The sequence below is a fragment of the Salvelinus alpinus genome, chromosome 26 (genome assembly GCF_045679555.1).
Source record: "Salvelinus alpinus chromosome 26, SLU_Salpinus.1, whole genome shotgun sequence".
NCBI lineage: Eukaryota > Metazoa > Chordata > Actinopteri > Salmoniformes > Salmonidae > Salvelinus > Salvelinus alpinus.
Window position 1 is genome coordinate 31,506,583 of NC_092111.1, and position 23,042 is coordinate 31,529,624.

Below are 23,042 nucleotides of genomic sequence, written 5' to 3' on the forward strand. Positions count from 1 at the left end.
AAAGATGAGAGAGAGAAAGCGAAAGAGAGTGAAAGAGAGTGAAAGCGAAAGAGATGAGAGAGAGAAAGAGATGAGAAAGAGATGAGAGAGAGAAAGAGATGAGAAAGCGAAAGCAAGAGAGAGATGAGAGAGAGAAAGCAAGAGAGAGAGAAAGCGAGAGAAAGAAAGCGAAAGAGGAGAGAGAAAGTGAGAGAGAGAAAGCGAAAGAAATGAGAGAGAGAGATGGGAGACAGAGAGAGAAAGTGAGATAGCAAAAGAAAGTGAAAGATGAGAGAGAAAGAGAGAAAGCGAAAGAGATGAGAGAGAGAGAAAGCGAAAGAGATGAGAGAGAGAGACCCTGTGTGAAGAAATGTGTGTGTTTTTTGCCAATTTTAAACTTCCTAACCTCCTGCCCAATGTATGACCATATTAGAGAGACATATTTCCCTCAGATTACACAGATCCACAAAGAATTTGAAAACAAATCCAATTTTGATAAACTCCCATATCTACTGGGAGAAATTCCACAGTGTGCCATCACAGCAGCAAGATTTGTGACCTGTTGCCACAAGAAAAGGGCAACCAGTGAAGAACAAACACCATTGTAAATACAACCCATATTTATGCTTATTTATTTTAACTTGTGTGCTTTAACCATTTGTACATTGTTACAACACTGTATATATATAATATAACATTTGTAATGTCTTTATTGTTTTGAAACTTCTGTATGTGTAATGTTTACTGTTAATTTGTATTGTTTATTTCACTTTTGTATAATATCTACCTCACTTGCTTTGGCAATGTTAACACATGTTTCCCATGCCAATAAAGCCCCTTGAATTGAATTGAATTGAATTGAGAGAGAGAGAGAAAGCGAAAGAGATGAGAGAGAGAGAAAGCGAAAGAGATGAGAGAGAGAGAAAGCGAAAGAGATGAGAGAGAGAGAAAGCGAAAGAGATGAGAGAGAGAGAAAGCGAAAGAGATGAGAGAGAGAGGTGGGAGACGAGAGAGAGAGAAAGCGAGAGAGAGAAAGCAAAAGATGAGAGAGAGAGAAAGCAAAAGAGATGAGAGAGAGAGAAAGCGAGATAGATGAGAGAGAGAGAAAGCAAAAGAGATGAGAGAGAGAGAAAGCGAGATAGATGAGAGAAAGCGAAAGAGATGAGAGAGAGAGAAAGCGAAAGAGATGAGAGAGAGAGATGGGAGAGATAGGAGAGAGAGAGAAAGCGAGAGAGAGAAAGCGAGATAGATGAGAGAGAGAGAAAGCAAAAGAGATGAGAGAGAGAGAAAGCGAGATAGATGAGAGAGAGAGAAAGCAAAAGAGATGAGAGAGACAGAAAGCGAGATAGATGAGAGAGAGAAAGCAAAAGAGAGTGAAAGAGAGCGAAAGCGAAAGAGATGAGAGAGAGAGAAAGCGAAAGAGATGAGAGAGAGAGAAAGCGAAAGAGATGAAAGAGAGAGATGGGAGACGAGAGAAAGCGAAAGTGATGAGAGAGAGAAAGCGAAAGTGATGAGAGAGAAAGCTAAAGTGATGAGAGAGAGAAAGCGAAAGAGATGAGAAAGAGAAAGAAATGACAAAGCGAAAGCAAGAGAGAGATGAGAGAGAAAGCGAGAGAAAGAAAGAAAGCGAAAGAGATGAGAAAGCGAGAGATGAGAGAGAGAAAGCGAAAGCAAGAGAAAGAAAGCGAAAGAGGAGAGAGAAAGCGAAAGAGATGAGAGAGAGAGATGGGAGACAGAGAGAAAGCGAGATAGCGAAAGAAAGCGAAAGATGAGAGAGAAAAAAAGAAAGCAAAAGATGAGAGAAAGAGAGAACGCGAAAGAGATGAGAGATGAGAGAGAACGCGAAAGAGATGAGAGTGAGAGAGATGGGAGACGAGAGAGAAAGCGAGAGAAAAAAAGAAAGCGAAAGAGATGAGAGAAAGCAAAAGCAAGAGAAAGCGAGAGAGAGAAAGCGAAAGAGGAGAGAGAAAGCGAAAGAGATGAGATAGAGAGATGGGAGACAGAGAGAGAGAGAAAGTGAGAGAGCGAAAGAAAGCAAAAGATGAGAGAGAAAGAGATAAAGCGAAAGAGATGAGAGAGAGAAAGCGAAAGAGATGAGAGATGAGAGAGAAAGCGAGAGAGATGAGAGAGAGAGATGGGAGATGAGAGAAAGCAAACGAGATGAGAGAGAGAGAAAGCGACAGGGATGAGAGAGAGAAAGAGATGAGAGCGAGAGATGGGAGACGAGAGAGATAGGAGAGAGAGAGAAAGCGAGAGAGAGAAAGCAAAATATGAGAGAGAGAGAAAGCAAAAGATGAGAGAGAGAGATGGGAGACAGAGGGAGAGAGAGAACGCGAGAGAGCGAGAGAAAGCGAAAGAGATGAGAGAGAGAAAGCGAAAGAGATGAGAGAGAGAAAGTGAAAGCAAGAGAAAGCAAGAGAAAGCAAAAGCAAGAGAAAGCGAGAGAGAGAAAGCGAGAGAGAGAAAGCGAGAGAGAGAAAGCGAGAGAGCGAGAGAAAGCGAAAGAGGAGAGAGAAAGCGAAAGCGAAAGCAAGAGAAAGCGAAAGCAAGAGAAAGCGAAAGAGATGAGAGAGAGAGAGAAATGGGAGACAGAGATAGGAGAGAGAGAAAGCGAGAGAGCAAAAGAAAGTGAGAGAGCGAGAAAGCGTGAGAGAGAGAGTAGTTATAGTATAGATAGTAGTTGTAGTACCGATGTAATGGTGAAGATGACCGTTATTTAGTTATAAGTTAGTTATAGTTTAATTTTTTTATTTTTTATTACAATGTATATTGTATACATTGTTGCTTTGGCAATATTGACACAATGTTTTTCATGCCAATAAAGCAGCTTGAATTTGAATTTGAGAGAGAGAGAGAGAGAGAGAGTCTCATGTATCTTATTATACGGTGGTCAAAGGGGAAAATTGCAATCATCTGCGTCTCACTTGGCATGGCCTACCTACTAACTCTACTAACCCTAACTACCGGGAAACACATTCTTTTCCTCTGATATCAGAGGGCTTTCTGGGAGTTTGACTGGCATCTTGTTTCAATGGAAACCATTTGGAACCCGGGATCATTTTCTTCTAGGTGAAACAAGAGTCATCATCTCCCTGCCCTTCTGAGGGCAATAAAACCCAAACTCAGAACTGCTCAGAACACAGAGAGAGAAAAATGAGAGACGCTCACCGATTAACTCTGACTAGCAGGGATCTGACAGAGGGAGAGAAGGGTAAAAAAAGATCTTCATTTGACCTTCCTTTCTATCCTCCCTCCCTCCCCCTCACCCTCCTCCACACCTCCATCTCCCCAGCCTCCCAAACACAACTTTGTGAGAGCGTCCTCAACCCTGCGACCGCTCTCTGAGGGATTCTGTTGCTAACCTTTGCCTCGAGAACACCGACACCTTAAGGTTTTCCATCGCATGAGAGAGCGATGAAACAACATGGCTGGCCCAAACGCTTCCATATGTGCCCCTGTAACGCCCCGCCCCGCCCGTCACTATTCAAGGCAAAAGCCCCTCACCCTCTCTCTCTCTCCTAGGCAGTGAGACCTGCTGAAGGGGGCTATTGGAGGGCACACCCACCCTGCTGTAGGCCTCTGGCATACAGGGGGGAGACAGGGAGGACAGCCATTACGCAGACCTCCATCAGAGACAGTAATCCTGTGGTCTATGATAACCTCTGTCCTGAGGTCTGTGATAACTTCTGTCTCAATGATGACCTCTGTCCTGAGGACATTGATGAACCTCTGACCTGAGTACATTGATGAACCTCTGTCCTGAGGACATTGATGAACCTCTGTCCTGAGGACATTGATGAACCTCTGTCCTGAGTACATTGATGAACCTCTGTCCTGAGGACATTGATGAACCTCTGTCCTGAGGACATTGATGAACCTCTGTCCTGAGTACATTGGTGAACCTCTGTCCTGAGGACATTGGTGAACCTCTGTCCTGAGGACATTGGTGAACCTCTGTCCTGAGGACATTGGTGAACCTCTGTCCTGAGGACATTGGTGAACCTCTGACCTGAGTACATTGGTGAACCTCTGACCTGAGTACATTGGTGAACCTCTGTCCTGAGGACATTGGTGAACCTCTGACCTGAGGACATTGGTGAACCTCTGACCTGAGGACATTGGTGAACCTCTGTCCTGAGGACATTGGTGAACCTCTGTCCTGAGTACATTGGGGAACCTCTGTCCTGAGTACATTGGGGAACCTCTGTCCTGAGTACATTGGTGAACCTCTGACCTGAGGACATTGATGAACCTCTGTCCTGAGGACATTGATGAACCTCTGTCCTGAGGACATTGGTGAACCTCTGACCTGAGGACATTGGTGAACCTCTGTCCTGAGGACATTGGTGAACCTCTGTCCTGAGGACATTGGTGAACCTCTGTCCTGAGGACATTGGTGAACCTCTGTCCTGAGGACATTGGTGAACCTCTGTCCTGAGGACATTGGTGAACCTCTGTCCTGAGGACATTGGTGAACCTCTGTCCTGAGGACATTGGTGAACCTCTGTCCTGAGGACATTGGTGAACCTCTGTCCTGAGGACATTGGTGAACCTCTGACCTGAGGACATTGGTGAACCTCTGTCCTGAGGACATTGGTGAACCTCTGTCCTGAGAACATTGGTGAACCTCTGTCCTGAGGACATTGGTGAACCTCTGTCCTGACGTCAATGAGAACCTCTGTCCTGACGTCAATGAGAACCTCTGTGACACACTGGCTGAACTTTTACAGAACATAGAGAACATTTACCGCCTGCCGTCTCTCTCTGACCCTGAGGACATTGGTGAACCTCTGTCCTGACGTCAATGAGAACCTCTGTCCTGAGGACATTGGTGAACCTCTGTCCTGACGTCAATGAGAACCTCTGTCCTGACGTCAATGAGAACCTCTGTGACACACTGGCTGAACTTTTACAGAACATAGAGAACATTTACCGCCTGCCGTCTCTCTCTGACTGGCTGACTGACTGGCTGACCGATCGATCGACTGGCCGACCGACCGACCGACCAACCGATCGACTGACTGGCTGACTGATCGACTGGCCGACCGACCGACCGACTGGCTGACTGATCGACTGATCAACTGGGTGACTGGCCGACTAAGACAAAGTGGATACAAAGTATTTGTGTCCTTGCATCAGTCTTATACAACTATTCCTTTGGAAATCTTTGCTGTCAGCCCTTCTGAAATAATACAGAAAGTCTGCTCTCACTGTAAATAAGTCTTGCAGTAGTCCATTAATTTCACCAACCACAGGACAAACGTTTGGGTGACATAGTGATGATGTAAACAATGAATAAATCAACTTTACCATCAGTAATAGTGAGAGTATTGCTGTGTGATTATTTTTCTTTGGATCTAAAAAACCCTCCAACAATATTTCAGATAGTTGGTGGTTACAATTAAAAAAATATATCAACATGTTGGCCGGAATCATTTCACAATTTGATGTTGATTTTTTTAGTGGGTTCATTATGGGGTAATGAAGTGATACAGCAGGGTGTCCAGTAATGCTTTTCACATGAGTAGTTATAGGACTCTGTTCTCTTCCAATTAGCAGCAATTACCAGACCACAACAAGCCAGCCATCCATTACCAGACCACAAGCCAGCCAGCCACTAATTACCAGACCACAACAAGCCAGCCACTAATTACCGTACCACAACAAGCCAGCCAGCCACTAATTACCAGACCACAACAAGCCAGCCACTAATTACCAGACCACAACAAGCCAGCCATCCATTACCAGACCACAACAAGCCAGCCACTAATTACCAGACCACAACAAGCCAGCCATCCATTACCAGACCACAACAAGCCAGCCACTAATTACATGACACCAACAAGCCAGCCACTAATTACATGACACCAACAAGCCAGCCAGCCACTAATTACCAGACCACCACAAGCCAGCCAGCCACGAATTACCAGACCACAACAAGCCAGCCAGCCACTAATTACCAGACCACAACAAGCAGCCCAGCCACTAATTACCAGACACCACAAGCAAGCCAGCCACTAATTACCAGACCACCACAAGCCAGCCAGCCACTAATTACCAGATCACAACAAGCTAGCCACTAATTACCAGACCACCACAAGCCAGCCAGCCACTAATTACCAGACCACCACAAGCCAACCAGCCACTAATTACCAGACCACCACAAGCCAGCCAGCCACTAATTACCAGACCACAACAAGCCAGCCAGCCACTAATTACCAGACCACAACAAGCCAGCCAGCCACTAATTACCAGACCACAACAAGCCAGCCATCCATTACCAGACCACAACAAGCCAGCCATCCATTACCAGACCACAACAAGCCAGCCACTAATTACATGACACCAACAAGCCAGCCACTAATTACATGACACCAACAAGCCAGCCAGCCACTAATTACCAGACCACCACAAGCCAGCCAGCCACTAATTACCAGACCACAACAAGCCAGCCAGCCACTAATTACCAGACCACCACAAGCCAGCCAGCCACTAATTACCAGATCACAACAAGCTAGCCACTAATTACCAGACCACCACAAGCCAGCCAGCCACTAATTACCAGACCACCACAAGCCAACCAGCCACTAATTACCAGACCACCACAAGCCAGCCAGCCACTAATTACCAGACCACCACAAGCCAACCAGCCACTAATTACCAGACCACCACAAGCCAGCCAGCCACTAATTACCAGACCACAACAAGCCAGCAAGCCACTAATTACCAGACCACAACAAGCCAACCAGCCACTAATTACCAGACCACCACAAGCCAGCCAGCCACTAATTACCAGACCACAACAAGCCAGCAAGCCACTAATTACCAGACCACAACAAGCCAGCCAGCCACTAATTACCAGACCACCACAAGCCAGCCAGCCACTAATTACCAGACCACCACAAGCCAGCCAGCCACTAATTACCAGACCACCACAAGCCAGCCAGCCACTAATTACCAGACCACCACAAGCCAGCCAGCCACTAATTACCAGACCACCACAAGCCAGCCAGCCACTAATTACCAGACCACCACAAGCCAGCCAGCCACTAATTACCAGACCACCACAAGCCAGCCAGCCACTAATTACCAGACCACCACAAGCCAGCCAGCCACTAATTACCAGACCACCACAAGCCAGCCAGCCACTAATTACCAGACCACCACAAGCCAGCCAGCCACTAATTACCAGACCACCACAAGCCAGCCAGCCACTAATTACCAGACCACCACAAGCCAGCCAGCCACTAATTACCAGACCACATGCCAGCCAGCCACTAATTACCAGACCACAACAAGCCAGCCAGCCACTAATTACCAGACCACCACAAGCCAGCCAGCCACTAATTACCAGACCACAACAAGCCAGCCAGCCACTAATTACCAGACCACCACAAGCCAGCCAGCCACTAATTACCAGACCACCACAAGCCAGCCAGCCACTAATTACCAGACCACCACAAGCCAGCCAGCCACTAATTACCAGACCACATGCCAGCCATTAATTACCAGACAACAACAAGCCAGCCAGCCACTAATTACCAGACCACAACAAGCCAGCAAGCCACTAATTACCAGACCACCACAAGCCAGCCAGCCATTAATTACCAGACCACCACAAGCCAGCCAGCCACTAATTACCAGACCACCACAAGCCAGCCAGCCACTAATTACCAGACCACCACAAGCCAGCCAGCCACTAATTACCAGACCACCACAAGCCAGCCAGCCACTAATTACCAGACCACCACAAGCCAGCCAGCCACTAATTACCAGACCACCACAAGCCAGCCAGCCACTAATTACCAGACCACATGCCAGCCACTAATTACCAGACCACCACAAGCCAGCCAGCCACTAATTACCAGATCACAACAAGCTAGCCACTAATTACCAGACCACCACAAGCCAGCCAGCCACTAATTACCAGATCACAACAAGCTAGCCACTAATTACCAGACCACCACAAGCCAGCCAGCCACTAATTACCAGACCACCACAAGCCAGCCAGCCACTAATTACCAGACCACCACAAGCCAGCCAGCCACTAATTACCAGACCACCACAAGCCAGCCAGCCACTAATTACCAGACCACCACAAGCCAGCCAGCCACTAATTACCAGACCACCACAAGCCAGCCAGCCACTAATTACCAGACCACCACAAGCCAGCCAGCCACTAATTACCAGACCACCACAAGCCAGCCAGCCACTAATTACCAGACCACCACAAGCCAGCCAGCCACTAATTACCAGACCACCACAAGCCAGCCAGCCACTAATTACCAGACCACCACAAGCCAGCAAGCCACTAATTACCAGACCACCACAAGCCAGCCAGCCACTAATTACCAGACCACATGCCAGCCAGCCACTAATTACCAGACCACCACAAGCCAGCCAGCCACTAATTACCAGACCACCACAAGCCAGCCAGCCACTAATTACCAGACCACCACAAGCCAGCCAGCCACTAATTACCAGACCACATGCCAGCCATTAATTACCAGACAACAACAAGCCAGCCAGCCACTAATTACCAGACCACAACAAGCCAGCAAGCCACTAATTACCAGACCACCACAAGCCAGCCAGCCACTAATTACCAGACCACCACAAGCCAGCCAGCCACTAATTACCAGACCACCACAAGCCAGCCAGCCACTAATTACCAGACCACCACAAGCCAGCCAGCCACTAATTACCAGACCACCACAAGCCAGCCAGCCACTAATTACCAGACCACCACAAGCCAGCCAGCCACTAATTACCAGACCACCACAAGCCAGCCAGCCACTAATTACCAGACCACATGCCAGCCACTAATTACCAGACCACCACAAGCCAGCCAGCCACTAATTACCAGATCACAACAAGCTAGCCACTAATTACCAGACCACCACAAGCCAGCCAGCCACTAATTACCAGACCACCACAAGCCAACCAGCCACTAATTACCAGACCACCACAAGCCAGCCAGCCACTAATTACCAGACCACAACAAGCCAGCAAGCCACTAATTACCAGACCACAACAAGCCAACCAGCCACTAATTACCAGACCACCACAAGCCAGCCAGCCACTAATTACCAGACCACAACAAGCCAGCAAGCCACTAATTACCAGACCACAACAAGCCAGCCAGCCACTAATTACCAGACCACCACAAGCCAGCCAGCCACTAATTACCAGACCACCACAAGCCAGCCAGCCACTAATTACCAGACCACCACAAGCCAGCCAGCCACTAATTACCAGACCACCACAAGCCAGCCAGCCACTAATTACCAGACCACCACAAGCCAGCCAGCCACTAATTACCAGACCACCACAAGCCAGCCAGCCACTAATTACCAGACCACCACAAGCCAGCCAGCCACTAATTACCAGACCACCACAAGCCAGCCAGCCACTAATTACCAGACCACCACAAGCCAGCAAGCCACTAATTACCAGACCACCACAAGCCAGCCAGCCACTAATTACCAGACCACATGCCAGCCAGCCACTAATTACCAGACCACAACAAGCCAGACAGCCACTAATTACCAGACCACCACAAGCCAGCCACTAATTACCAGACCACCACAAGCCAGCCAGCCACTAATTACCAGACCACAACAAGCCAGCCAGCCACTAATTACCAGACCACCACAAGCCAGCCAGCCACTAATTACCAGACCACCACAAGCCAGCCAGCCACTAATTACCAGACCACCACAAGCCAGCCAGCCACTAATTACCAGACCACATGCCAGCCATTAATTACCAGACAACATCAAGCCAGCCAGCCACTAATTACCAGACCACAACAAGCCAGCAAGCCACTAATTACCAGACCACCACAAGCCAGCCAGCCACTAATTACCAGACCACCACAAGCCAGCCAGCCACTAATTACCAGACCACCACAAGCCAGCCAGCCACTAATTACCAGACCACCACAAGCCAGCCAGCCACTAATTACCAGACCACCACAAGCCAGCCAGCCACTAATTACCAGACCACCACAAGCCAGCCAGCCACTAATTACCAGACCACCACAAGCCAGCCAGCCACTAATTACCAGACCACCACAAGCCAGCCAGCCACTAATTACCAGACCACAACAAGCCAGCCAGCCACTAATTACCAGACCACCACAAGCCAGCCAGCCACTAATTACCAGACCACCACAAGCCAGCCAGCCACTAATTACCCCAGACCACCATGACAAGCCAGCCAGCCACTAATTACCAGACCACAACAAGCCAGCCAGCCACTAATTACCAGACCACCACAAGCCAGCCAGCCACTAATTACCAGACCACAACAAGCCAGCCAGCCACTAATTACCAGACCACAACAAGCCAGCCAGCCACTAATTACCAGACCACCACAAGCCAGCCAGCCACTAATTACCAGACCACCACAAGCCAGCCAGCCACTAATTACCAGACCACATGCCAGCCATTAATTACCAGACCACCACAAGCCAGCCATTAATTACCAGACCACAACAAACCAGCCATAAATTACCAGACCACAACAAACCAGCCATTAATTACCAGACCACAACAAATCAGCCATTAATTACCAGACCACAACAAACCAGCCACTAATTACCAGACCACCACAAGCCAGCCATTCATTCATACAAAAACAACAACCAGCAAGTGTATCACTACGAATGAACGAAACCCCTTCTACACACATGCAGAGACACACACACACAAACAATACAGTCCCTGGAAGCTAATGGTCCAGAACAATGCTGTAGGAAAGCATGAAGAAAGAAAATACACACTATGTAGACACACACACACACACACACACTTGACTTGTAACCCAGTTGAGGTGGTTTCCAGAGTGGTAACATCCACCCAGTGTAGAAGAAACTGCACTTATCAAGGCACATTTTAAGTATCCCGGCAGCCCTGGACCAAACTACTATTCTCTCTACTGCTCCAGAATTCTCTCTCTTTCCATCTCCTTCATTCTCTCTTTATTTAACCTTTATTTAACTAGGGAAGTCATTTCAGAACAAATTATTATTTACAATGACGGCCTACACCGGCCAATCCCGGACGACGCTGTGCCAATTGTGCGCCGCCCTATGGGACTCCCAATCACGGTCGGTTGTGATACAGTCTGGAATCGAACCAGGGTGTCTGCCTTAGACCGCTGCACCACTCAGGAGCTCTCTCTGTGGCCATCTTTCCACTGCGGCTCAATACTAGCCCTGTAAGGCACCGTTGAGCAAAACCAATGCCTGGGCTTTGGAATGGACTGGGCTGGACTGGACCTGGGCCCTTACTGAGCCTAAGTCAAACTGATCCTGGTCCAAACCTATCAGGCAAAAGTGCATAACACATACACACACACGCATGTGGACACACACACACACACGCATACAAGCACACACGAACGCGGACACACACACCCACGAAAGCGGACACACACACAGTCATTCAGCCGTGAAGGGTTCCTTTTTAATAAGTTTAAAATGGATACTTATATCCCTGATGGAAATCAGCAAAGAGGGCAAGCAGCGGATGGGAGTGCTGTGTCAGCGCTCTGGCCTTCCCACAATCCCTTCCTGGTTGTGTTGGTTAGGCCGGGCTCAGGGTGAGCGAGAGGGGGACTAACCTCAAAGAGAGGGGAGGAGTGGAGAGAGAGAGAGATCTTGGCCCGTATTCTAAAAGCATCTCAGAGCAGGAGGGCACTTCCAAAAGGGTTCTGCGGCTGTATCCCTTGGGAGAACCCTTTTTGGTTCTGCGGAAAGGGTTCTATATGGAACCAAAAAGGGTTTTACCTGGAACCAAAATGGGCTATTCAAAGGGTTATCCTATGGGGACAGCCGAAGAACCCTTTTGGTTCTAGATAGCACATTTTTTCTGAGAGTATAGATCAGATCTCACTTGTTCTTGTTCATCATGATCTAAAAAGGCAAAACTGATCCTAGATCAGCACTTGGAGACGGCCCTGGGCTGACTGACTGGAACTAAACTCAGCAAAAACAGAAACGTCCCTTTTTCAGGACCTTGTCTTTCAAAGATAATTCGTAAAAATCCAAATAACTTCACAGATCTTCACTGTAAAGGGTTTAAACACTGTTTCCCATGCTTGTTCAATGAACCATAAACAATGAATGAACATGCACCTGTGGAACGGTCATTAAGACACTAACAGCTTACAGACGGTAGGCAATTAACGTCACAGTTATGGTGACACTGAAGAGGCCTTTCTACTGACTCTGAAAAACACCAAAAGAAAGATGCCCAGGGTCCCTGCTCATCTGCGTGAACGTGCAAGGAGGCATGAGGCATGAGAACTGCAGATGTGGCCAGGGCAATAAATTGCAATGTCCGTACTGTGAGACGCCTAAGACAGTGCTACAGGGAGACAGGACAGACAGCTGATCGTCCTCCCAGTGGCACACCATGTGGAACAACACCTGTATTGGATGGGTACATTCGAACACCACAGACCTGCGGGACAGGTACAGGATGGCAACAACTGCCCGAGTTACACCAGGAATGCACAATCCCTCCATCAGTGCTCAGACTGTCCGCAATAGGCTGAGAGAGGCTTGACTGAGTGGTTGTAGGCCTGTTGTAAGGCAGGTCCTCACCAGACATCACCGGTAACAACGTCGCCTATGGGCACAAACCCACCATCGCTGGACCAGACAGGACTAGCAAAAAGTGCTCTTCACTGACGAGTCGCGGTTTTGTCTCACCAGGAGTGATGGTCGGATTTGCGCTTATCGTTTAAGGAATGAGCGTTACACCGAGGCCTGTACTCTGGAGCGGGATCGATTTGCAGGTGGAGGGTCCGTCATGGCCTTGGGCAGTGTGTCACAGCATCATCGGACTGAGCTTGTTGTCATTGCAGGCAATCTCAACGCTGTGCGTTACAGGGAAGACATCCTCCTACCTCATGTGGTACCCTTCCTGCAGGCTCATCCTGACATGACCCTCCAGCATGACAATGCCACCATGCACAGAACGAGCAGTATGGCTGATTTCCTGCAAGTCAGGAATGTCAGTGTTCTGCCTTGGCCAGCAAAGAGCCCGGATCTCAATCCCATTGAGCACGTCTGGGACCTGTTGGATCGGAGGGTAAGGGCTAGGGCCATTCCCCCCAGAAATGTCCTGGAACTTGCAGGTGCCTTGGTGGAAGAGTGGGGTAACATTTCAAAGCCAGAACTGACAAATCTGGTGCAGTCTATGAGGAGGAGATGCACTGCAGTACTTAATGCAGCTGGTGGCCACACCAGATACTGACTGTTACTTTTGATTTTGACCCCCCAGGGACACATTATTTTGTTCAGGGACACATTATTTCATTTCTGTTAGTCACATGTCTGTGGAACTTGTTCAGTTTATATCTCAGTTGTTGAATCTTGTTATGATCATACAAATATTTATACATGTTAAGTTTGCTGAAAATAAATGCAGTTGACAGTGAGAGGACGTTTCTTTTTATGCTGAGTTTATGTTGAGACTGACTTCCCAGCATACACCTTGGCAATCACCTCACTAAACTCTTTAAAAAAAAGATCTATCTAGAACCTAAAATGGTTCGTTGTCTGTCCCCATAGGAGAACCCTTTGAAGAACCCTTTTTGGTTCCAGGGAGAACCGTTTTTGGTTCCATGTAGAACCTTCTGTGGAAAGGGTCTTACCTGGAACCAAAATGGGTTCTACCTGGAACCAAAAACGGTTCTACTTGGAACCAAAAAGGGTTCTCCTATGGTGACAGCCGAAAAACCCCTACGAGTGTAGACTTATAGCCCTTTACCACAGCTCTAGGATCAGATCACCCTTCTCTAAATGCTACCCTTAACTATCAGTGGGAGGAAAATAATATCTGACCTTGTATCAGTGGTTAGTTGCTTCAGCCTACTTTAAAGGGCTATTCCACTACCTGGATCCCAAACACGATAGTACACGCATGGGGTGAAGTTTCCCCTAGGTAAAGAGCTAGGACCAGCATCCCCTTCCCCAATCCTAACCATTAGTGGGGGAAAATGTTAAACTGACCCAAGATCAACATCTAGGGGCAACTTCACCATACATCGTAACACACTGGCCAGCCACACATGTAACTGTAAGTGTAATGAGTGAAATCCTACAAAGAAACGTGGTAAAGTAGCCTAGCTGAGTTTGCTGGGAACTGTTAGTCTGTAGTCCACAGGAAAGGCTACAGTATGTCTCTGCTATGTCACCCAGCAATGTGTAGTCATACAGACAGACCACAAGCCTGCTCATTCATATATATAATGAGGCCAATCAGGACCTGGAGCCATCTTTATGAAGCGCCAATGACTAGGCCTTAATCTGATTGTGTGACACAATGCACACTAAGGACAAACAGATCCGCTGACCCCTCAATGGGAATCAATGGGTCAGGGGACCTGCACAAAGCTCACACAACACATAGTCATTATGGAAAAAGCACTTTTGGGAATGAAAAGCTTTATTGCATTAAGTTAAATGAGAGACACACACTACTACTGTACCAGACACCCAGAACAAGACACCCCAGAGCCAATCATGGAGAGAAGGAAGGAGTAGGAACTCTGAGAATAACGGGCGGTCAAGAGTTCAAGACGTTGAAAAATAATGTGATAATCACTGAGTCATCCGTCCACATTCACAGTAATTAGCGAGCGAGAAGAGTTTCAGTTCCTGTCACACACACAGACATCCACCATTTTGAATATCGTCATGCCCTTACAAACGCTTCATGATTCAAATTCACACCACCTTTATTGCGACATTGCTGGGCAATTCAATAACTCCACAGACCTTCAGTTTCACCAAGAGAGAATTTTTTTCTGTTATATTCTGCATTTCAGGGCCGTTACTGGGGCCACTCAATATAAAATGTCATATCAAATAATAAAATAAGTATAAAACAAAAAAAACAAGGTATAAATAAGTTGTCTGGACAGGCCAATGAGATCTGACTACTATCAGATGTTTTATTGGTGAAACACATATTTAAACCATTGACCCACTACTGCCCTTAACTGCCCAGCAGCAGCCATGCCTCACTGATAACAATAAAACAACTCAACAACTTAAAAAGATCAGTTACACCACAGTCGCCTTGACAACCACTCACAGTAGGAACCCCAGCATGGGCTAATCGCATCGTTTGAAACCAGTGCACCCGAACCGTGAACAGCAGCAAATTTAAAGGAGAGCCCATGGGCTCTGGTCAAAAGTAGTGCACTGTGTGGGGAATAGGCTGTCATTTGGGATGTAGCCCAGGTCACACCAGAGAATTAGCTTGGCCAACAGCACCACAATTAAAAGGACACAGCACCACAATTAAAAAGCGTAATTACCCCTCTATTCCCCCAGCAAGCCGGCAGCTGTGTTTATCCCTCTTTCACTCGCTTTGTCTCTGTCTCTCTTTTCCCAGAAACATCAGTTTTAACACAACAGAGAGACACCAGCCCAGGGAAATTAGGCTGAATTGTTTGGCTTGCCGACCCGGATCATAAGGCCTATCTCAGGCCCAGAGGGCAGAGAGATGGAGAGAGAATGAGAGCGAGAGAGAAAGGAAGAATAAACGAGAATATTTCATAATATCTTAATTCTGAGTTTCTGCACCTCCAGAGCATGACCAGTTTTGACCATGCTTTCACTCACCCACATAATGACCCTGACACTGTAATTCACACAAACCCTTGGGGAGACATTACAGTATGCTAGATCTGAAAACACTTAAAGACAGCCCTGCTTAATCTGTCTGAGTAATGGTTCAGAACGACCACTGTTTGGAACAAGGGGTCAAGTCATAATCGCCTCCAACACGAGCAAGAAATTCTAAGAACATTCCAATATTCCACCGCTGCACCTAGAACATCAGAACCCAGTTCCAAGACCAAGCAGCACCTGTCTGACCCCGGTTCTAACCACGGAGAACGCCAGCTAACGGAGAACGAGGCCAACACGTGCAGTGTCTGTTTAGGTTTACCAATCAGCGAGAGGAACTCCTGGCGTTGCCTGAACAAGCACACAGTCAGGAGGGAACCCTGTTATGTAGCAGGTGGCCAGAGTAACCTACTCAGACCCTCTCACATCTCCTCCACTGCAGGGTCTCCTAAGGCCGAGGTCACCTCCCCACGGACAACCTGCGACAGCTTACAGATGTCGACCCACGACACACACATAAACACACACACCTCTCCCTACTGCACGGAGCAACGGCCAATCAAAGGGTCTGTCAGCAGTTGCACTTGCTGAATAAATGATCCAGCCTTGACAGGAAATCCCAAACAGCCTTTTTAATTCTGATCAGGCTTCAAGGAAGTGGAAAGAATAAAAACACATCCATTATAATGACAGGAAGACTGAGATCACATGGCCACCAGCTGGAGCCAAGAGGGATCAAGGAACCAGGAGAAGAAGAAAAAAAGTGGGGGGAGGGTAAGGTAAGGAGGACCAGAGCAGGGCTATATAAGGGTGATAGAACCGATGCTTTACATTACGGCTAGCTACCACAGTGGTATACAAATGCTAACACTATGCAGGCCTTGTTATGGGCTTGGTCCATATGGATATGTTTAGTGCTCTCTCTTGGTCTCCTCTCATTCTCGCTCTCCCACTTTCTCGTCTGTCCTTCTCTCTCAATCTCTAACTCTCTCTTTCTCTCTCCCTATCGTTTTCGGAGAGTTCTGGAGGAAGCAATCAAATTAGCAGGGCTCTGTGTGGACTCCGTTTTAACAAGGCTCTACATTTCTAAAATAATTGAAATGAGATGCTTTAAATATGATTGGGTTGAGTATTATGTCCCAGCACATGTTAATAATGATGGCGAAGTAACAGTTGGAACATACTAAGGGAAAACTGTTGGTCACAAAGCAGTAGCTAAGACAACTTCTTTAGTTGTGAATGTGAAATTACGTGGATGACAAAGATTTCCTAAATCCCTAGCCACACCGTGCTGAGAATGATGAATAATGATATCTATAACAAAGTAATTAACACTATCAAACAAGTATAATTAAATGAAATTGACCAATTTCACATTAATCAAATCAAATCAATTTATATAGCCCTTCTTACATCAGCTGATATCTCAAAGTGCTGTACAGAAATCCAGCCTAAAACCCCAAACAGCAAGCAATGCAGGTGTAGAAGCACGGTGGCTAGGAAAAACTCCCTAGAAAGGCCAAAACCTAGGAAGAAACCCAGAGAGGAACCAGGCTATGAGGGGTGGCCAGTCCTCTTCTGGCTGTGCCGGGTGGAGATTAGAACAGAACATGGCCAAGATGTTCAAATGTATCAATGTATGTATTACATTTATTAAAAGTATAAAATATTCCAAAACATTTTCTTTCAAACCAAATCCAGACTAAACATAATCCAAATGTAGTGTCTCAGTTCCCATTCAGTCTGAGGAGACAGACAGACAGGCAGACAGGCAGACAGGCAGACAGAGGAAGATACAGCGGGAGAGTCAGGCACTATTCCAGGTGATGCTCCTCTCCTCTGACAGTGGCAGCCATCTTGTATTACCCCCAGACAATCAGTCTGCTTCCACCTAGAGCAGTCAATGTGTTGTCTGTTCTCTAACTCAGGCAGCTAGTAGTAGACACTGACAAGCAGGCAGGCTGCCAGGCATCTCTTTTAAAACCCCTCCTGCTCTGTCTCTCTCGCCCCCCCCCGCCCCCCCTCTCAGGAAATGGAGGGCTGTGTCAAATGGATTTAAAGCGCTCCAGGTTTTCAAAGCAGGTGGTAAAGCACACTACAGCAGTAATGACGATCAGATCAATGTGGACTCTGCTTTCAGATGGTTTTATTGGAATCATAAAAACATTTAAAAGTGTATGTTGTTTTTTTAGAGAGAAGGTTATAGAGAGGGAGCAATCGAGAGAACGGTAATGATAAAATACTCACAGGCACGCACACAAGTACACAGGCACACGCTCACACATGCTCACCTTACACACTCACCCTCAGACAGATGGGTGATGGCTGTCTGAGTCTCTTTGCAGTACGACACCACCACTCTGAGTAGGAAGTCTACCTGTGTGATCTTAGACGCCCCCAGGCTATGCATCCTGCGCCTGGATGGAGACAGACAGGAAGTAGTGGGTCACAGAGCATTACACTGGGACATTTAATAGGGTGATTCACTCCATTTATGTCTGCAGTACCTCATCGGGGCTTCATTCAGTAGGGCATAATGTTGTGGAACATTCAGAGATGTGAGAGATGTGAAACATGTTGCGTAGAGCCAGGGGTGCAACTTTGGTTTTAGAAGTGGAGGATAAACACTCCAAACAGCCTACCCGACCGCTCGGAGGCGTCCGCATGGTCCTAAAGCACACCGTGGCCTCGTTTTGTATCACATTCCAATAATAAATGCAATATCAGAATGTGTCCGTCCCACCCGTTCTCAGTGAAAGTTGCACACCTGCGTAGAGCAGACATGTCAATATGACATGTAGAGTAAGGACTCAAGTAGGAGCTCTGTACATGGCATTTCTATCTGCAATGTTCTGCGTGTTTCACATCTCTGAATACGCCCCTGGTGTTCAGACAGCCGTTCTGATTGAACCACACAGCCCCAAGAGGAGCAAGGATAAAGAGAAGGAAAAAAAGGAGAGAGGAGAGGAAGCGGTAAGTACCCTAGCTCAGAGTCAGCCTGCAGCTGCAGAACAGAGGGGTCAGTGTCCCACTGCAGGGTCCTCGGGTGGGCAGAAGGGGGCGCAAGGGAGGAAGGGAGAACACATGCCAGGTTAGGAGGTTAGCCATTGCAGTAACTCACAGATAAGTGCCATTTCTTTTCAATTAGGATTTTTCCATTCTTGATTTGGAATTTCAAATAAATTCCTTGATTGACTGAATTTCAGCAGAATTGACAAACTACACACACACGCAACAGAATAACTTTAGACACAAATACACATGCAACAACATTGAGACACAGGGAAAACAATCATTTGTTGTAACAAGGGGACATGACTGTTGGGCAATTCAATGTGGAAAATGTTAACATTTTTAAATGTGTATATATACACACACACAGAGTTGAGGTCGGAAGTTTACATACAGTTAGGTTGGAGTCCTTAAAACTCGTTTTTTTTTTATTGTTTTTTTTTATTTTTTTTTTTATCCCCTTTTCTCCCCAATTTTTTTCGTGGTATCCAATCGCTAGTAATTACTATCTTGTCTCATCGCTACAACTCCCGTACGGGCTCGGGAGAGACGAAGGTCGAAAGTCATGCGTCCTCCGAAGCACAACCCAACCAAGCCGCACTGCTTCTTAACACAGCGCGCCTCCAACCCGGAAGCCAGCCGCACCAATGTGTCGGAGGAAACACCGTGCACCCGCCCCCCTCGGTTAGCGCGCACTGCGCCCGGCCCGCCACAGGAGTCGCTGGAGCGCGATGAGACAAGGATATCCCTACCGGCCAAACCCTCCCTAACCCGGACGACGCTAAGCCAATTGTGCGTCGCCCCACGGACCTCCCGGTCGCGGCCGGCTGCGACAGAGCCTGGGCGCGAACCCAGACTCTGGTGGCGCAGCATAGCACTGCGATGCAGTGCTCTAGACCACTGCGCCACCCGGGAGGCCTAAAACTCGTTTTTCAACCACTCCACACATTTCTTGTTAACAAACTGTAGTTTTGGAGGGTCGGTCAGGACATCTACTTTGTGCATGACAAGTAATTTTTCCAACAATTGTTTACAGACAATTTCACATATAATTCACTGTATCACAATTCCAGTGGGTCAGAAGTTGACATACACTAAGTTGACTGTGCCTTTAAAAAGCTTGGAAAATTCCAGAAAAGGATGTCATGGCTTTAGAAGCTTCTGACAGTCTAATTGACATAATTTGAGTCAATTGGAGGTGTATCTGTGGATATATTTAAAGGCCTACCTTCAAACTCAGTGCCTCTTTGCTTGACATCATGGGAAAATCAAAAGAAATCAGCCAAGACCTCAGAAAAAAATGTGTAGACCTCCACAAGTCTGGTTCATCCTTGGGAGCAATTTCCAAACGCCTGAAGGTACCACATTCATCTGTACAAACAATAGTACGCAAGTATAAACACCATGGGACCACGCAGCCGTCATACCGCTCAGGAAGGAGACGCGTTCTGTCTCCTAGAGATGAATGTACTTTGGTGCGAAAAGTGCAAATCAATCCCAGAACAGCAGCAAATGACCTTGTGAAGATGCTGGAGGAAACAGGTACAAAAGTATCTATATCCACAGTAAAACGAGTCCTATATCGACATAACCTGAAAGGCCGCTCAGCAAGGAAGAAGCCACTGCTCCAAAACCACCATAAAAAAGCCAGACTACGGTTTGCAACTGCACATGGGGACAAAGATTGTACTTTTTGGAGAAATGTCCTTTGGTCTGATGAAACAAAAATAGAACTGTTTGGCCATAATGACCATCGTTATGTTTGGAAGAAAAAGGGGGAGGCTTGCAAGCCGAAGAACACCATCCCAACCGTGAAGCACGGGAGTGGCAGCAGCATGTTGTGTGGGTGCTTTGCTGCAGGAGGGGCTGGTGCACTTCACAAAATAGATGGCATCATGAGGATGGAAAATTATGTGGATATATTGAAGCAACATCTCAAGACATCAGTCAGGAAGTTAAAGCTTGGTCGCAAATGGGTCTTCCAAATGGACAATGACCCCTAGCATGCTTCCAAAGTTGTGGCAAAATGGCTTAAGGACAACAAAGTCAAGGTATTGCAGTGGCCATCACAAAGCCCTGACCTCAATCCTATAGAAAATTTGTGGGCAGAACTGAAAAAGTGAGCGCGAGCAAGGAGGCCTACAAACCTGACTCAGTTACACCAGCTCTGTCAGGAGGAATGGGCCAAAATTCACCCAACTTGTTGTGGGAAGCTTGTGGAAGGCTACCCGTAATGTTTGACCCATGTTAAATCATTTAAAAGGTAATGCTACCAAATACTAATTGACTGTATGTAAACTTCTGACCCACTGGGAATGTGATGAAAGAAATAAAAGCTGAAATAAATTCTCTCTACATTCTCTCTACTATTATTCTGACATTTCACATTCTTAAAATAAAGTGGTAATCCTAACTGACCCAAGACAGGGAATTTTTACCAGGATTAAATGTCAGGAATTGTGAAAAACTGAGTTTAAATGTATTTGGCTAAGGTGTATGTAAACTTCCGACTTCAACTGTATATATATATAATATATATATATTATATCCCTGTTATAGATTCTTGACAAAATATCAGAATATCTATTTGAGGAAGATATGGTGGGACAAATGTACAACATTTTTACAACATCTCATGGGAAATATGAAAATGGATGAATAACTATGTATGGAAAAACAACACTTGGTGACCCACAATGTATCAGGTATTATATGATTATGGCAAGATATGCAAACGTGTAGAAATGTGATTATCGGTTCTGCAGAATCCAAAGGGACACGACAAATATAAAATACTCCCTATTATGTTGGACACAATGCAACACAATTGTGAAATGAGGCACAGGGTGCCAGAAGCTTTACAAACAGTTGTGTTGTATTACCATCTTTCATATATGCCAGTTTATGCCAACAATACATTTCACCAGCGCACAATGTATGCATCTTGACGTATCATACACAAGGCACAATACATGTACACAATCACATTCACTATATGAAAGCAGTTCTATAACATACAGTACCAGTCAAAAGTTTGGACACACCTACTCATTTAAGGGTTTTTCTTTATTTTTACTCTTTTCAACATTGTAGAATAATAGTGAAGACATCAACACTATGAAATAAAACATATGGAATCATGTAAACTCAGAAAAAAAAGAAACGTCCCTTTTTCAGGACCATGTCTTTCAAAGATAATTTGTAAAAAATTCGTAAAAATCCAAATAAATTCACAGATCTTTATTGTAAAGGGTTTAAACACTGTTTCCCATGCTTGTTCAATGAACCATAAACAATGAATGAACATGTGAAACGGTTGTTAAGACACTAACAGCTTACAGACGGCAGGCAATTAAGGTCACAGTTATGAAAACTTAGGACACTAAAGAGGCCTTTCTACTGACTCTGAAAAACACCAAAAGAAAGATCCCCAGGGTCCCTGCTCATCTGCGTGAACGGGCCTTAGGCATGCTGCAGGGAGGCATGAGGACTGCAGATGTAGCCAGGGCAATAAATTGCAATGTCCGTACTGTGAGACGCCTAAGACAGCACTACAGGGACTACAGCACTACAGGGAGACAGGACAGACAGCTAATCGTCCTCGCAGTGGTAGACCAAGTGTAACAACACCTGCACAGGATCGGTACATCCGAACACCACACACCTGCGGGACATGTACAGGATGGCAACAACAACTGCCCGAGTTACACCAGGAACACACAATCTCTCCATCAGTGCACAGACTGTCCGCAATAGGCTGAGAGGCTGGACTGAGGGCTTGTAGGCCTGTTGTAAAGTAGGTCCTCACCAGACATCACAGGCAACAACGTCGCCTATGGACACAAACCCACCGTCGCTGGAACAGACCAGACAGGACTGGCAAAAAGTGTTCTTCACTGACAAGTCTCGGTTTTGTCTCACCAGGGGAGATGGTCAGATTTGCGTTTATCGTCTGAGGAATGAGCATTACACCGAGGCCTGTACTCTGGAGCCGGATCGATTTGGAGGTGGAGGGTCCGTCATGATCTGGGGCGGTGTGTCACAGCATCATTGGACTGAGCTTGTTGTCATTGCAGGCAATCTCAACGCTGTACGTTACAGGGAAGACATCCTCCTCCCTCATGTGGTACCCTTCCTGCAGGCTCATCCTGAGATGACCCTCCAATGCCACCAGTCATACTGCTCGTTCTGTGCATGATTTCCTGCAAGACAGGAATATCAGTGTTCTGCCTTGGCCAGCAAAGAGCCCGGATCTCAATCCCACTGAGCACGTCTGGGACCTGTTGGATTGGAGGGTGAGGGCTAGGGCCATTCCCCCCAGAAATGTCCGGGAACTTGCAGGTGCCTTGGTGGAAGAGTGGGGTAACATCTCACAGCAAGAACTGGCATATCTGGTGCA

The 23,042-nt window shown here is 46.7% G+C and overlaps 1 long non-coding RNA gene and 1 pseudogene across 1 annotated transcript; both read right to left on the reverse strand.

Annotated features, from left to right (window-relative positions):
• Positions 1 to 4,623, reverse strand: part of LOC139554344 (cytoplasmic dynein 1 intermediate chain 1-like) — a 131,480-nt pseudogene extending 126,857 nt beyond the window's left edge.
• A 13,137-nt stretch (positions 4,624 to 17,760) lies between these two features.
• On the reverse strand, positions 17,761 to 19,563 carry LOC139555190 (uncharacterized). The gene is made up of 2 exons (XR_011670953.1): positions 18,613 to 19,563; positions 17,761 to 18,048 (listed from the first exon to the last, which is right to left on the reverse strand). It is a non-coding gene; the product is annotated as an uncharacterized lncRNA (long non-coding RNA).
• Positions 19,564 to 23,042: the final 3,479 nt, after the last annotated feature.